Here is a 16139-nt window from a genome sequence, read left to right as displayed (position 1 = left end):
TAAAGATGAGAAGCTTGAGATAGAATTAAAGTAAAAAAAATACTGTCATTCTGCTTTGAGTAAATAAGTTACCCTTTTGAGCTTCAGTTTTTCCATCTGTTAATGATGATAATGGTAGTGCAGAACTTACAGCTATGTGTATAAGGTACCCAATACTTAGTGCTCAATAAGGTTAGCTATTATTTTATTATTATGCATTCTTTTGCTAATTGGATGTTTTATTATTTTATTATTAGTATTAATTTAATTACAATAGGTTAGAAAAAAATGTTTAAATTTCAAATTATTGAAATGCTGTGAAATGGCCCCTTATAATACACCATCCAGTTCATAAACACAATCCATATAGGAATGACACAGGACTATAGGTGAAGAATACTATTCCTTTATGCTTAGAGCAATAGTTCTCAACTAGGAGTGATGGTGTCCCCCAGTGGACATTTGACAATGTCTGGAGAAGCTTTTGGTCATCACAACCGAGAGGGGTTTCTAATGGCATCTCATGGGTAGAGACCAGGGATGCAGCCAAATATCCTACAACTCACAAAACAGCCCCCACCAAAGAATTTTCTGCAACAAAATGTCAATGGTGTTAAAGTTGAGAAAAGGAAGGCATTAGGCAAGAAGAGGATTCTCAAAATTAAAGCCATTATCCCAGATTTAAAAGGAATAATTAATCAGAATTTGGTCTTCTGGATGAGGCAATGTACAACCAAAGTACTTATCAGGTTGGAAACTAACAAGATGACAAATTAGTGCGGCAAATGCTTTAGGGTCAGGTAGACACAGATATCAACTTGTTATCAAGCCAAGACATGCCAGTTGTCCCAGGAGGATATACTTGAAATTTTAAAGCATTCTCAAACTTAGGTAGCACGATTAGCTCTGGGCCAGGAGGTCAGGACAAGGCCTGAGGAAATGTCACTCAGATCGCAGGTCTCTGAGCCTCCTGGTATCTTGCCCAAACTTGATCCTGGCTAGCAAAGTCACTGCCAGCACGCAGACATAGAAAACAAGAGCAAAAGTGACATGGTGAAGATCACTCATTATGAAAAGAAATAAAACAGAGGCTGAGAACAGCAGCAGTCCCGGCACATAAAGTCTTGAGTCTGCAGGCAACCTACAAGACTTGTGCCAAGCTGTGAAGATATACCCACCTCCAGCCTCCCACACACCAGGCTCCTTTCTTTCCTGAAACTATTGCCACCTTCCCCACCTTCTTTCTTGCACCTGGGCGCAATGCATCTATGCGGAACAATCTTCCCATTCCACACCCTTCTACTTGGCTACTTATCTTTTAAGTATCATGTTACTTGTTCTAGGAAACCTCTCCTAATGCCTTCTTCTCTATAAACACAGAATAGGGAGAAGCATATACAATTAAAGTCAAGAACACAACCTCAGGAGCCCATCTGCCCATGAGCAGGTTAATTCCAAAATGTACATGCAGTGTGGCCTTGGGCAGGTTGTTTAACCTGTCTGTCCTTCATGAGATAATTGTAATCGTATCTACCTCACTGGGTTGTTGAGAGGGTCAAATGAGTTACTACATTTAAATCACCTTAGAACAAGGCCTGGAATATAAGTGTTTAATAAATGAGAGATGCTCTTACTAGACTCCAACTTCCAGAGGTGGAGGGTATTTGTCTGTAGCCTTCATTACTGTATCCCCAGCTCTAGCACAGTGATCACCATACTGTATTCAATAAATACTTGCTGCATAAATGAATTACATGAGAGGCCCCTCTCATCTACACTCAGAACACAGGACCTTTCTCCGTCATAAACAAACTACACTTAAAGTAATTGTTTGTATAATTATCTCTCTTTAGACTGTAAATTCTATGAGGGGCAGAGCCTGCTTTATGCACTACTCAAATTATAGTAATTGGATCATGGTGAGCACAAAGCAAAACAGTTTCCAAGTAAAATGAAGAAATAAATGAATGCCCAACTTAAAGAATAAATAACATCAGTAGAGCCAATGGCATTCATATAAATCTTTCTTCGTGCTTTCTTGGAAACTTTGTAAAGTTTTACTGGATTGCTTTTTCAAAGGATATGAAGAAAGTGAGAGCCTTTCCACTAGAAACTAATTGGAACCTGACTTCCCCAAGACTTTGTCTCCAATAGTAACACGTGGAGGCAAGAGACTCAACTTCTATCTTCCTTGTAACCAAAGACAAAAAGAAGCTTGTAGGATGTTGCTGAATATTGCAAAGCCCTGGAATGGCATTCTTACTCTGATTTGTTATAAAATGAGAAAAGCTGGTGATTTATTTCCCCTATAATATCAATTTATCCTTAGGTGTTCTATCTATAGTGAACTTTATCCAAACTCACTCAAAATTGAAAAACTTCCCTGGCTATAAACTAGGTTCTTGCAGCTTTAGTCTTTTGGAGCTCTGGGGTTCTATGACTAAAATTGAAATTGAATCAAGATTCACCTGAATGAGAATTTTAAGCTCCAGTGAAATGCTTTTCCAATACCACATAATATACGAAAGTGGAGTGACACTAACAAAAGTTCAGAATATAGTTTCACAGACATTCATGATGGACCACAAAGGCTCTAAGCAAGCAACATAATTCAAACTTGGTAAGTTGTGAATAACATTCTCCATAAGACAAAAACAAACCAATTATTGAGGAAAGTCACAACTATTCTTTATAATTGGTCCAGACAGAAATATTGCCTCAAGCTCTTCATAACACATAGGAGTGTGGTTCAGGCAGTCTCCATGGAAGGGCAACTTGACAAGAGTGTTCCTCATAATATACACATCTTCTGATCCTGCAATTCTGCTCACAGAATTTAGCTTACCCCTTTATACTGATATTCTTATATGGATCATATATATTCCTACATTTGGGAAATAATGGGTGTACAGGGTATTGCAGGGGTGAAAGGAAGCTTCCCTTCACCCTCTAAAGGCTGTCTAAAAAAATCAACTCACAAAAGACAGATTAATAGGGGAAAAGGCATACAAATTTATTAACGTGCACATGGGAGAGAACCACAGAGTGAATACCCCAACTCCCCAATGGGGTGCAGAAGCTTATAAATCATCTTGAGGTTACAGAAAGAATGAGGGCTCAGGATGGCCCAAAATAGGCTAGGCTGATAAATCAGGTTATACTGGCAAGACAGGTCATGGGAAGTAGAGAAGAGGAGGCTTGGTTAGCAAAGGTGGTCTTGTGTAAATGAAATCAAACACGTAGCAGCCCTCAGAGAGAAGGGATAGTAAGTGTTTCTTCTTTAAAGGTGTCAGACTCTCAGTTAATCTTCTCTAGATCAAGACAAGGGTAGGGATGGCTGCCTCGATGTAGACTCTCTACGGATGCAAATCTCACCCACAGAAGACAGCTTTGCAGGTTACTTCTGTTTGCTGGCCCCTTGAACAGCCATCTCAAAATATGTCAACTAAATAAGAGTAATAGGGCAGACTCTCAGGCCAGAATAAGCTCACAGAGACTTTAGCATAGCCACATAGTAAAAAAGGATTTATAGACACACACCAAAAAAAGCACAAAGAAACAAAAGTGAGATACAAAAATAGCCAGATTGGTTACATCACGACACTTGCGCATGATTTAAACAGTTGGTCATCTTTGATTAGCCAAAATTCAGTAACTGACACAAAAGTAAACCACAGTTCACAAAAAACCTTTAGGCTAAACTTAAAATATATAAAAAGAGATAGTTGTAGGCTAAACTTAATTCAACAAACCCAAATGTATAAATGGATGAAGAGATAAACAAAATGTGGTCTATCCACACAATGAAATATTATTTAGCCTTAAAAAGGAATGCAGTACTAATGCATGCTACAACATAGATGAAACTTCAAAAACATTGTACTAAGTGAAAGAAGCCAGACACAAAAGACCATGTATTGTAGGATTTCACTTATACAACATTTCCAAAAGAAGCCAATGCATGAAAACAGAAAGTGGATTCGTGGTTTTCAGAAACTGATGGAAGGGAAAATGAGAAGTGACTACTGTCAACGGATAGAGGAATTCTCTATGGAATGATGAAAACATTCTAAATTTACATTGTGATGATGGTTATACAATAGTGTGAATATGCTAAAAATACTGAATTATACACTTTAAAAGGATGAATCTTATGGTATATGAATTATATCCCAATAATGCTGTTTTTTTTAAGTCACCCTTATAAACTTGTTGTTGGGGGTAAAATTCAAAATAATTACAGAATGCTTGGCACATACTATGCCAACAACAAAATCACCCTCATCTTGCATTTATTGAGCATTTATTAAGGGACAGCCAGTCACCTAATCAGCATTATCTTCTTTAACTCTTATAACAATTCCATGATTTATAGAGGAACTATTATTAGTAGTAGCATTTCAAGGTGAGAAGTTGAGGTTTAGAATACTAAAACTGAAATTGAAGAGCAATTATTGTTCAATGGAACATACTACTTCAAGAAAGCATTCCACATATTTCAGTTTTATTATTATAATTATGTCTATCTTCCTTAACACCCTAATGCCTTTGCATTTAATCATTAGAAGGCTAAGTGACAGCCAATAATTAGCATTTGTCATTAGAACTGTATCTCTGCAAATAGTTTTAGTAGAGATAAAAAGACCATGAAATCCAAATTGCGTATGCACCTGGTTGTCTCATCCTGCTCAGGACCCAGCGAACAGTCATGCAGGAGGTGATCCATTCAAAGATGCAAAGATGCTTTAACATCAAAGAGTAGGTCCAAGCAAGATAGAGAATCATCATTTCTATCGTGTCGCTAATCTTGGACTGATGGCTTACCGCAACTCCACCTAGGTTTTCATTTCTTCTTTAAAATATGCATCCCTCTGCTTTTTTTTTTAACTGATTATTTTAAAATGCAACAGTACAAAAGTATATACAGAAGAAAATGGAAGGGTTCCTGCTCTTCATCTCCACTTCTAGTGACCAAAGGAAGCCACTTGCAGCAGTTCCAAAAAGCTGCCTCCCAGCAGCCATTCTCTTTTTATTTGGTAGTACAAAATGCTCGGCAATGTGCCAGCTGAGGGACTGTATTTTCTTTTTTTTTTTTTTTTTTTATTTTATTATTATTATTATTATTCTTTAGGTTTTATGGTACATGTGCACAATGTGCAGGTAAGTTACATATGTATACATGTGCCATGCTGGTGCGCTGCACCCACCAACTCGTCATCTAGCATTAGGTATATCTCCCAATGCTATCCCTCCCCCCTTTTATTCTTCCAGGTAAAGCCCAGTGACCAAATATTGGCCAAGGAGATATAAGAAGTTTTGTGTGAGCTTTCCAAGAAGGCTTTTTTAAAATAAGAAGGGACAAAATTAGTTCACTCTTCTTCCATTCCTCCTTTTTCTGGTCATTAAGATACATGATGCATGGAGCTTCAACAGCCGTCTTGGACTGTGAGGTAACCTCTAGGTGGGAAGCCATATACAAGAATGGTGGAGCAGACACATGAAAGATACCAGGTTTCCTGTTGATCATGGAAATACGATACTAACTTTAACTTCTTTCCCATGAAAGAAAACTAAACGACCTTAATAAGGTACTATTATTCTGAGTTTGAGGATATCTGCAGCCAAACCTAATTCAAATAGAGATATAATTCTATCTTCCTATTTATCCATACATGTATGTGTTTTTGTTTTGTTTTGTTTTGTTTTGTTTTGAGATGGAGTTTCACTCTTGTTGCCCAGGCTGGATGCAATGGTATGATCTCAGCTCACTACAACCTCGCCTCCCAGGTTCAAGTGATTCTCCTGCCTCAGCCTCCTGAGTAGCTGGGATTACAGGCACCTACCATCACGCCTGACTAACTTTTTGTATTTTTGGTAGAGACAGGGTTTCACCATGTTGGTCAGGCTGGTCTCAAATACCTGACCTCAGGTGATCCACCCACCTCAGCCTCCCAAAATGCTGGGATTACGGGCATGAGCCACCACGCCCAGCATATGTGTGTATTTTTAAAAATTAAGAGGATCTCATCAAGTATGTATTATGTTCCACAGTGTTCTCCTTTACTCTTCCTGTAGAAAGCAAATCTTAATATCCATAGCCCTAACTATTTTTTTGTAATGCATACACAGCTTTCCACTGCAAGGATACACCAACCTTAAATCCTACTGGTGGACAGAAACTGTGTTCCCTATATTCCTTTGCCACTTTGTTGAATTCTTGTTTAAAATGCTCTTTCTTTCTCAAATCCATTTCTACTCACTTCCACCTTCCCAGGGAAGTAAGTTTTACTTTGTTCTTAGGGAAGCAACTTTGTTTCCCAGTTTCCATTTTGGGGAAATAACAAAAAGCTCTCTGGGGTTAACCTCCCTCATAGTGGGAACTGAAGCATGTATCACCTAATAGCACACAAACCTGAGAGGTTTGCTCTTTGATTTGAATTTAGCTGTGGATGCCATGACAACATATGGTTCTGTGAAAGCAGCGAGCTGAGGGCTGTTTCCTGGTAACAACCAGGGAATTGCAACTGTAAGGAAGCTTCATGAAATCCTAAGCACATGAACGTACGCTTGAAATGTATCTCCATTGGTCGGACCATAAAATAGCTATTAATTGTAGAGGAAAAAAAATTGAATTAAAAAAAACTTTTAAAATGTCCATTCTCAAATAGAAGGTGAATTCTGAATGAAAGATCCTGAAATTTGCCATTGGAATTAGAATTGCAATTGTATGGGTAAAACAGACCCCATGTATCATTCAAAATCCTTGTTTTCAGTCAAGTTGCTCAAGCTTTTAATTTTAGACACAAATATTAAGGAAATAACTTTCGTGAATTGTTCTTTCCTTTAAAAGTACAATTATCTCAGTATCCTTATCAGACCTCTACAGAAACCTCAACTATTTTGAACCAGTTCCCAGTAAAATTCAACAACAACAACAATAAACCAGGAAAATTGTACCTTAATATGTAACATGGACTATAATAACTATAACCTCATTGTTTCATAGATATTACCTGCTTCTAGTTAAGCAATTGATCTTAAAGCATCTCCACCTCTGAATAAGAAATTACACTTTTCTTTCTCACTGGTATTCAGAAAGGGAAAAAAAGACTGCTTTTCGAAAACAGACAGCCCCACTCTTTTCTCTGGGAGTTCAGACACAGCCATGTGTATAAAGAGATATCTATTATTGGAAAATGGAGGTGTTCCAGGTATTTCTGAAAAAAACATACAGTTTAATTACATGGCACTAGGGAACTTCTAGAAATTGGACATCTTCTTTGTGTTCTTAAATTTGGGGGTTTTTAAAAATCGCATATACTTGGTTTCTGCCAAGTACTCACTTGGTTCATAATCAAACCAGGAGTCTGCAGCAAGAAAGTTCACTTTGGGTCCTAAGAAGACAATCATGATTGCTAATGTTCTTTAACATCAGACTTGTCAGCTTCCATGTTTCCTTTCACTTGCCAGCCAGCACCCTGGGTAGCCAGCTCTGGATCAAAGGACACAAATACATTTCTTTCCTGAATATTCACTAGCTAAAACTCCATGGATCCTGGCGCCATGCCGTCGTCGTCCCAGCTTTGGGGCCTCACCCTTCACAATGCAGAGAAAAGACACCCCTCAGACTGAAAGTGCTCTTTAAACAGCCTGTCTTTATCCAACATTATGAATAGAGGAAGGAAGAAACAGCTTGGCAATTCTGAAATCTGACCTCATCAAACCTAAAAGAGAGGAAGGCAGGAAATAGTTAAAAAAAAAAAAAAAAGAAAAATCTTGCTTTACTTTCACTCAGGCTTCTGGGCCAGAGATCAGAGAAGGGTGAAACTTAATGGGAGAGGCAGCCAGATTTAAAGACTGAAACTTAGTGAGGGAAAGTGGTTGCCACAGAAAAGAAACTATGCAGCCTGTCGCTGGAAGCTGGCACGAAAAAATATCACACTCAAGTGCACAAATTTAAAACAAAAAGTCTACTTGTGTCTTAATGTTTGGCCCCGAATCTGTAGGCAAATCCAAATACACTGAATCGGCAAATGGGAAGCATTAGAAGGCCTGAATACAACTTCTAACAAATCCCTCTATCATTTCAGCGGAGATCAAAGGATTGCCTAAATTACCTTTGCAAAACCACAAAAAATTTTACATCGTAAAAATAGGCAGTAAAACATGGTTTACTTTCAAATGGAGAATAATGATCAATATTTAGTAAAAGCCTAAAATCTGGACTTCTGCATCAATGTAGCCTATTTAACTCTCCCAGCTAGTATTATTCTTGTCTGCATTGTATAGAGGAAGAAACTTCCAACAGGTTGAGTAACAAGCTTTGACATCTCAAGACCAGATTTGCATCTAGATTTCTCCATATTCTTTCTTACCTGTAGCCTTAAGTGTCTCACAATTATTATCAGCCATTCAGAAATAAAGTGCAGTAATAAAAACTAACAAAAGCACCATATGTTACTTGCTCTTTAGGGTACTTCAATGGATGTTTTCTCTGACAGTGCATATTCCCTGCATAAATACATTCAAAGGATGCATATTTGAAAATAAAATAAGAATTTTAATGTTCAAGTCCAAAAAGGAATTCATCTTGACCCACTTGGTATATTCCCATTTGTCCCTGTAATATTGTAATATTCCTCTGTACCCACTAGTTAATTAGGTGGGTAATTTAATGATTTTCAACCAACTAGGAGAACAGGATTCCACGTTCTCCTGCTAGAGCTCAATAGTTTGTTAGTCTGTCACCCACCCTTGGGGAAAACAACTTCCTTTCAGGGCAAGGACACTCATAATTAGACCCACTATAAATAACACAAGTGCTCAGAGCAATGCCACTTGGATTATTTAACATGTGAGCACGATAAGAACTTCCGCCTGCTCTCCCACTGGACAGTGACCATCACCCGCTTGGGAACACCCTCAAATAATGTTCTTCTCCAAAGGGCTGTCCTCTGGCTGAAAACAAATCACAACCAAGCACTATAACATAAAAGCTGCAAAGAGTGACAAAAATTCAACCTTTTCCATCTCCCTTTTAAGGCCTGATTTTTAATTAAAGAAGGACTGGTATAGATCAGTTTCAGCTATAAGCTCAAGAGCATGCAAACTGTCTTAGTGAAAATTAGTTATCAAGAAAGAAAAAACAAATTAGGAGAGGAAGAATATTAAAACTTCAAGAAATGCTGTATGTTCTAAGTTGGCTTTAGTAGAGAAAGCTGAGTTTGAAAGCCAGCTGTCCTTCTACTGTGTGACTTTGGGCAAACACATTCTCTAACTCCTCTTGGTCTCAGTTTTTCCTACTGAATAATGAAGGAAATACAACCAACATCTTCATAGCTACCCCACAGTATGGTTCCAGGAGAGAAGGCAGGTCCTGAGGCATACAATAGGCTGTTTCAGTGTTAGTCACAGCTAATAGATTTTCCTAAAATCAGATAATTCGAGAGGAGCCTGTGGTCAGAAGAGTAGAGTTAGGAGTTTCCATGAACTGTTCAGTTTCAAAGGGTAAGTCCTGCTCATGTTCATTGCATTCTAATGGGCCATTTATCAGCATATATCTGTTTATGTTGTCAAGTGAACCACGCTGATTCTGAGAACAAAGGGGCAAAGTGAGAAACATCCCAAGTTGGATCTTTACCTGAAGCTAAGCTGCCCCTCACTTCATCCTTCTTTCACATTAACACCCTTCTGTTTCTCCAATCCCAGACTTCCCTAGCACAATCTTTCTCCCCTCCTCTACCACACTACTTTTCTCCCCTCAGCCTTCCATCATCTCACAGTGGGAGGGCATAAAGGTTGGGCTAGAACTGGGAGATGCATAGAGTAGGGTGAGAGGTGAACAGGGTGAACCATTGCTAACCCCCATTTAACAAACGTTTAGTCCCAGCACAACTTTTCAAGCCTGCTATGAAGGAGATTCACAGAATAGCATCCACAGTTTTCAATTCTGCAGCCAGAAAAAATTCAGTCCCTGATGCTGACCTTAAATACATTCTTTGGCTGGGTGCGGTGGCTCATGTCTATAATCCCAGCACTTCGGGAGGCCAAGGCAGGTGGATTGCCTGAGGTCAGAAGTTTGAGACCAGCCTGACCAACATGGTGAAACCCCATCTCTACTAAAAATACAAAATTAGATGAATGTGGTGGTGCACACCTGTAATCCCAGCTACTTGGGAGGCTGAGGCAGGAGAATTGCTTGAACCCAGGAGGAGGAGGTTGCAGTGAGCTGAGATTGCGCCGTTGCAGTGAGCTGAGATTGCGCCATTGCAGACCAGCCTGGGCGACAAGAACAAAACTCCATCTCAAAGCAACAACAAAAAAAGGCTGTTATTTATTTATTTGATTTGATTGATTGAATTTTTTGAGACAGAGTCTCACTGTCACACAGGCTTGAGTGCAGTGACATGATCTTGGCTCACTGCAACCTCTGCCTCCCAGGTTGAAGCAATTCTCCTGCCTCAGCCACCCGAGTAGCTGGGATTACAGGCATGGGCCACCATGCCCAGCTAATTTTTGCATTTTTAGTAGAGACGGGGTTTCACCGTGTTGGTCAGGCTGGTCTCGAACTCCTGACCTCAGGCAATCTACCCACCTTGGCCTCCCAAAGTGCTGGGATTACAGGCTTGAGCCACCATGCCCAGCCCAAAAAATAAAGTTATTTAATTAATAGTTGTAACATTTCTATTGGAGCTTTGAAGTTAAGTGCCCTCAAAGAGGCCAAGTTTGATGGTTCCTTTCAGAATGCTTACTGCGTTTCTGACTTTGGCACTACAACGGCCAGGAATCAAATGTGTTAGAGCTTTCTCCCTGAAGCCAATAGGAAATACAAGCCTTTCTCTTTGTAGTAGTCATTCATTCATTCAGCAAATATTTTTGAGCACCTATTATGTACCAGACATACTTTTTTTACTCTAATAGGCTTAGAAGGATTACATTTGCCAAGGTATTTTGGCTTACAACAAATGGAAAACCCATTCAACCTTACTTAAGAAAAGGAGAATTTATTTTCAGGACAGAGGCAAAGCTCAGAGAATTTTCCAAGAAAAAGAAATAAAACAAAGTATCATGAAAAAGTAAAAATCCAACCAGAAAGCTCTTCAGAAAACAACTTTGGGCCAGGCGCGGTGGCTCACACCTGTAATCCCAGCACTATGGGAGGCCGAGGTAAGTGGATCACTTGAGGTCAGGATTTCAAGACCAGCCTGGCCAACATGGTGAAACCCCATCTCTACTAAAAACACAAAAATAAGCCAGGTGTGGTAGTGGACGCCTGTAATCCCAGCTACTTACGAGGCTGAGGCAGAAGAGTTGCTTGAACCCGGGAGGCAGAGGTTGCAGTGAGCTGAGATCACACCACTGCACTCCAGCCTGGACAACAGAGTGAGGCTCTGTCTCAAAAAAAAAGAAAAAGAAAAAGAAAACAACTTTGTTTTCTCTCCTTCTCTGTCTCTGACCGTCATGGACCGTGTTTTCACTCATGTCTGCCTCTACCTATAGTCTTCCTCCGTGAAGTATTGCATTAATTAATGTCCAATTTAATTCACATAAGTAATTCATTCAGTAAGTACTGATTGAGTGTCTATGGCAAGCTTGTCTAACCTGTGACCCATGGGCTACATGCGACCCACGGGCTACATGCAGCCCAGGATGGCTTCGAATGCTGCCCAACACAAATTCGTGAACTTTCTTAAAACATTATGAGATCTTTATGTGCTTTTTTTTTTTAAGCTCATCAGCTATCGTTAGTGTTAGTGTATTTTATGTGTGGCCCAAGAGTATTCTTCTTCCAATGTGGCCCAAGGAAGCCAAGCCAAAAGATCGGACACCCCTGGTCTACGGTGTATTAGGCACTGCTTTGGGTGCTGAATGAGACCAGTAATAAAACTGGCAAAAGTGACTTGTTTCTGTAGAGCTAAGTTCTTGCAAATGGGGACAGACAACACCCAAGAACAATATGAAGCAGTTTGGCTGGTGTGATGCAACAAGAAACATGTATTTCATCTTTGTCCCTGGTTCCAGCACAGAGACTCCCAAAACCCTGGAATGTCCTGAGTGACAAAAGTGACTGGAATTTTAGGAGTGTCTCTTGTGATTCAAAACTAGCCCCTGTCAACCAGTCTTGAGTTTATGCTAATGAGGTGACTCTCAACTGAGCAGAAGAACCAAGGTTGTGATTGGAGAGTTGGAACTTTCAGTCCCAACCCCAGCTGGAGAGGGGCTAAAGATAGAGCTAATCACCCATGTCCAGTGATTCAATTAATCATGCCTAAGTAATGAAATCTTCATAAAAGCACCTAGATGACAAGATCTGGGGAGCTTCCAGACTGGTGAACACACTGAGATCCTGGGAGGATGGCATCCCCCAAGAGGACACAGAAGCTCCTCACATCACACCCCATACCATATACATTTCTTTTATGTCTGTTCCTGAGTTGAATCCTTTATAATAATCCAGTAAATGTAAGTAAAGTGTTTTCTTGAGTTCTGTGAGTTGTTCTAGTGAATTATTAAACCTGAGAATAGGAAGCTAGAAATTTCTAGTCAGCTAAACAGGTGTGGGTGGGCTGGGACCCCCTTGTGGTTGGCGTCTGAAGTAGGGACTGTCTTGTGGGATTGAGCCTTTAATGAGCGGGATCTGTACAAGGTCCAGGAGTTAGTACCAGCATTGAATTAACTTGCTGAGCACTAATTATTATTGGAGAATTGGTATGGAAAAAGAGAACAGCAAATGTGATGTCAGAAGTCATGTCATTAAAAAAAGGATACCACTTCTGGTGAAAAGTGACATGATACCAGATAACAGATGGTAAGGGCCATGAGGGAGAGAGGTACTGCTTCGAAGGTTGCTCACAGAAGGTCCCTCAAGCAGGCACCATTCAACCAGAAGGCCAGGTGATGTAAGGGAGCAAGCCAAGCCACAAGCAGGGAAAGATCATTCTCAGGAGAGGGTAAGTGCAAAGGCCCTGGGGCAAGTGTGTCCACCATAATTAAGAAAAAGCAAGTCAGCTTATAGAGTAAAGGGAAGGGTGATAGGAGACCACATCACAGAAGGATGCAGATGCACAATCATGGGAAACTTCAGAGGCCATGAAGGACTCTGTATTTTATTATACGTCAAATATAAGACATGTAGGTTTTTTTGTTGTTTTTTGTTTGTTTGTTTTGAGACAGGGTTTTGCTTTGTTGCTTAGACTGGAGTGCAGTGGCATGATCATAGCTCACTGCTGCCTCAACCTCCTGGGCTCAAGCAAGTCCTCCTGCTTCAGTCTTTCCAAGTAGCTAGGACTATATGTACACACCACTGTACCCAGCTAATTTTTTTTTTTTTTTTTTTTTTTTTTTTAACCAGAAACACGTGCACTTTATTGAATGCCATTGTAGAAAAGTGTGTGAGGATAAAGGGCTGATACAGGACTCAGCCCCAGGGGCAGGGTGTGGAATGGAAGGTGGAGTACATGGGATACAGGTCATGGGCAGAGCTCCTGGCCTCAATAATGCCTCCTGATCTAAAAAATATGGAACGCTTCATGAATTTGCGTGTCATCCTTGCGCAGGGGCCATGCTAACCTTCTCTGTATCGTTCTAATTTTAGTATATGTGCTGCCGAAGCGAGCACGCTAATTTTTTATTATTATTTTTAGTAGAGACGAGGTCTTGCTGTGTTGCCCAGAGTGGTCTTAAACTCCTGAGCTCAAAAAATCCTCCTGCCTTCACCTCCCAAAGTGCTGGGATTACAGGTATGAGCCACCTTGCCTGGCCAAGACTTGCAGAATTTTGAGCAGAGGAGTGGCATGATCTTACAGTCTCAAAAATCATCTCAATCAAAAATGGGCAGGGGTAGAAAAGGAAGCAAGTTAGAAGGTGATTGCAATAGTCCAGGTGATTATATATGAAATCTTGACCTAGAGTGGAAACAACAGGGGTACCAATCACTATATCCAGATGTGTTTTGAACACAGAGCTAATGGAATTTGATAAGAGGCTTAGAATTTGCTAATAAAATGTAAGAAAAAGAGAGAACTCAAGAGTGACTTAAGGTTGATAGCCTAAGCAAGTGGAAGATTGGAAATGTCGTTTACTGAGATGACAAGGACTTACAGGAGGGTTTAGGGGGCAGGATTAGGAGTGTTCTACTGAGATGCCTTTGGTTCAATCAACTGTGGCAAGGACATGGAGGGGCCCAATAACATAAGCATTGCAACAAGAGTTCAAATGTTCAGTGAAGCTGCGGGTCAAGGAGCAGTGGTGGGCAGGTATGTGCACTATAGAGGTTAAAACACACTTGGATATCAAAGACCAAAACATTAAGACAACAGGATTCTCTTTTGAGAATTTGAAATGAGGTGTTACTAAAAGCCTGGAGTCAAATTTGCCACAGATAATCTACAATTTCTAATGCAACACATCTCCTTGGAGCTTAAAGAAGTAGTTAATTCAAGGATAAAATAAGACAAATTGGGTATGTCATAGCATAGAGCCAAATTCACAAACCTAGTTATTGAATGCATCATTCTCTTTCAAATGAATTTGTATGGCATCATATTTAAACAGCTTATTTCTCTTTCTTTACTGAATTATAAGATAATGATATTGTAGACTTTAGTGATATTTGTTTAAAAATACAAGCTAGTTATTTGAAGAAAAAATGAATATAAGCCTTACTCAAACTTGAAACTTTGACCTAAATGATGAAACTATTTTTGCTATTCTGTAGAAATTGTAAAAATCTTGGCATTCCCTCATCTTCAGTGATATGGGCAATAGTAACTTTTGCATCCTTATAGAGGAGAATAAACCATTTCATCATTTCAGAATGGTTTTAAATTTTAAAGGCAATAATATAATCAATAACTATTATAATTTATAAGTTAAAAAAGAAATAGATCTAATACCAATTAAATGTCTAATAGTTATTTAGCATTTACTATGGAACAGATGCTAAATATTAAACATACATCATGTCCCTGTTAATCTTTATTACACCTGAATTCTTGATACAAGATAATGCAGTTTAAACTACCAGAGCACAATAAAACATTAACTGAGACACAGTATATATTAAAAATATTAAAGTTAATCAAACTTATGTTGGAGCATTAGGTGATCCTGGACATGTTAAGCAACTCCACAAACTTCAACTTCTCATTGAAAATAGGGATTATGTAAAAGTGTTCCTATTTCTCCACATCCTCTCCAGCACCTGTTGTTTCCTGACTTTTTAATGATTGCCATTCTAACTGGTGTGAGATGGTATCTCATTGTGGCATTGATTTGCATTTCTCTGATGGCCAGTGATGATGAGCATTTTTTCATGTGTCATTTGGCTGCATAAATGCCTTCTTTTGAGAAGTGTCTGTTCATATACTTCACCCACTTGTTGATGGGGTTGTTTGTTTTTTTCTTGTAAATTTGTTTGAGTTCATTGTAGATTTTGGATACTAGCCCTTTGTCACATGAGCAGATTGCAAAAATTTTCTCCCATTTTGTAGGTTGCCTCTTCACTCTGATGGTAGTTTGTTGATGGGACTGTAAACTAGTTCAGCCATTGTGGAAGTCAGTGTGGTGATTCCTCAGGGATCTAGAACTAGAAATACCATTTGACTCAGCCATCCCATTACTAGGTATATACCCAAAGGATTATAAATCATGCTGCTATAAAGACACATGCACGTGTATGTTTATTGAGGCACTATTCACAATAGCAAAGACTTGGAACCAACCCAAATGTCCAACAATGATAGACTGGATTAAGAAAATGTGGCACATATACACCATGGAATACTATGCAGCCATAAAAAAGGATGAGTTCATGTCCTTTGTAGGGACATGGATGAAGCTGGAAACCATCATTCTCAGCAAACTATCGCAAGGACAAAAAACCAAATACCGCATGTTCTCACTCATAGATGGGAATTGAACAATGAGAACACATGGACACAGGAAGGGGAACATCACACACTGGGGCCTGTTGTGGGGTGGGGGGAAGGGGGAAGGATAACATTAGGAGATATACCTAATGTTAAATGACGAGCTAATGGGTGCAGCACACCAACATGGCACATGTATATATATGTAACAAACCTGCACGTTGTGCACATGTACCCTAAAACTTAAAGTATAATAAAAAATAAAAAAAGAAAATAGGGATTATGATAGTA

General features: G+C 39.4%; 1 protein-coding gene and 1 non-coding gene across 3 annotated transcripts in view; both read right to left on the bottom strand.

Annotated features, from left to right (window-relative positions):
- DOK5 (docking protein 5) overlaps nt 1-16139 on the bottom strand; it is a 177379-nt gene that overhangs the window by 118297 nt on the left and 42943 nt on the right. The window lies entirely within an intron of this gene.
- On the bottom strand, nt 13491-13597 carry LOC129022213 (U6 spliceosomal RNA). Its single transcript, XR_008496296.1, has one exon. It is a non-coding gene; the product is annotated as a U6 spliceosomal RNA (small nuclear RNA).

Source organism: Pongo pygmaeus, chromosome 21 (assembly GCF_028885625.2).
Source record: "Pongo pygmaeus isolate AG05252 chromosome 21, NHGRI_mPonPyg2-v2.0_pri, whole genome shotgun sequence".
NCBI classification, from domain to species: Eukaryota; Metazoa; Chordata; class Mammalia; order Primates; family Hominidae; genus Pongo; species Pongo pygmaeus.
This window is presented reverse-complemented; position numbering and strand designations above follow the sequence as displayed.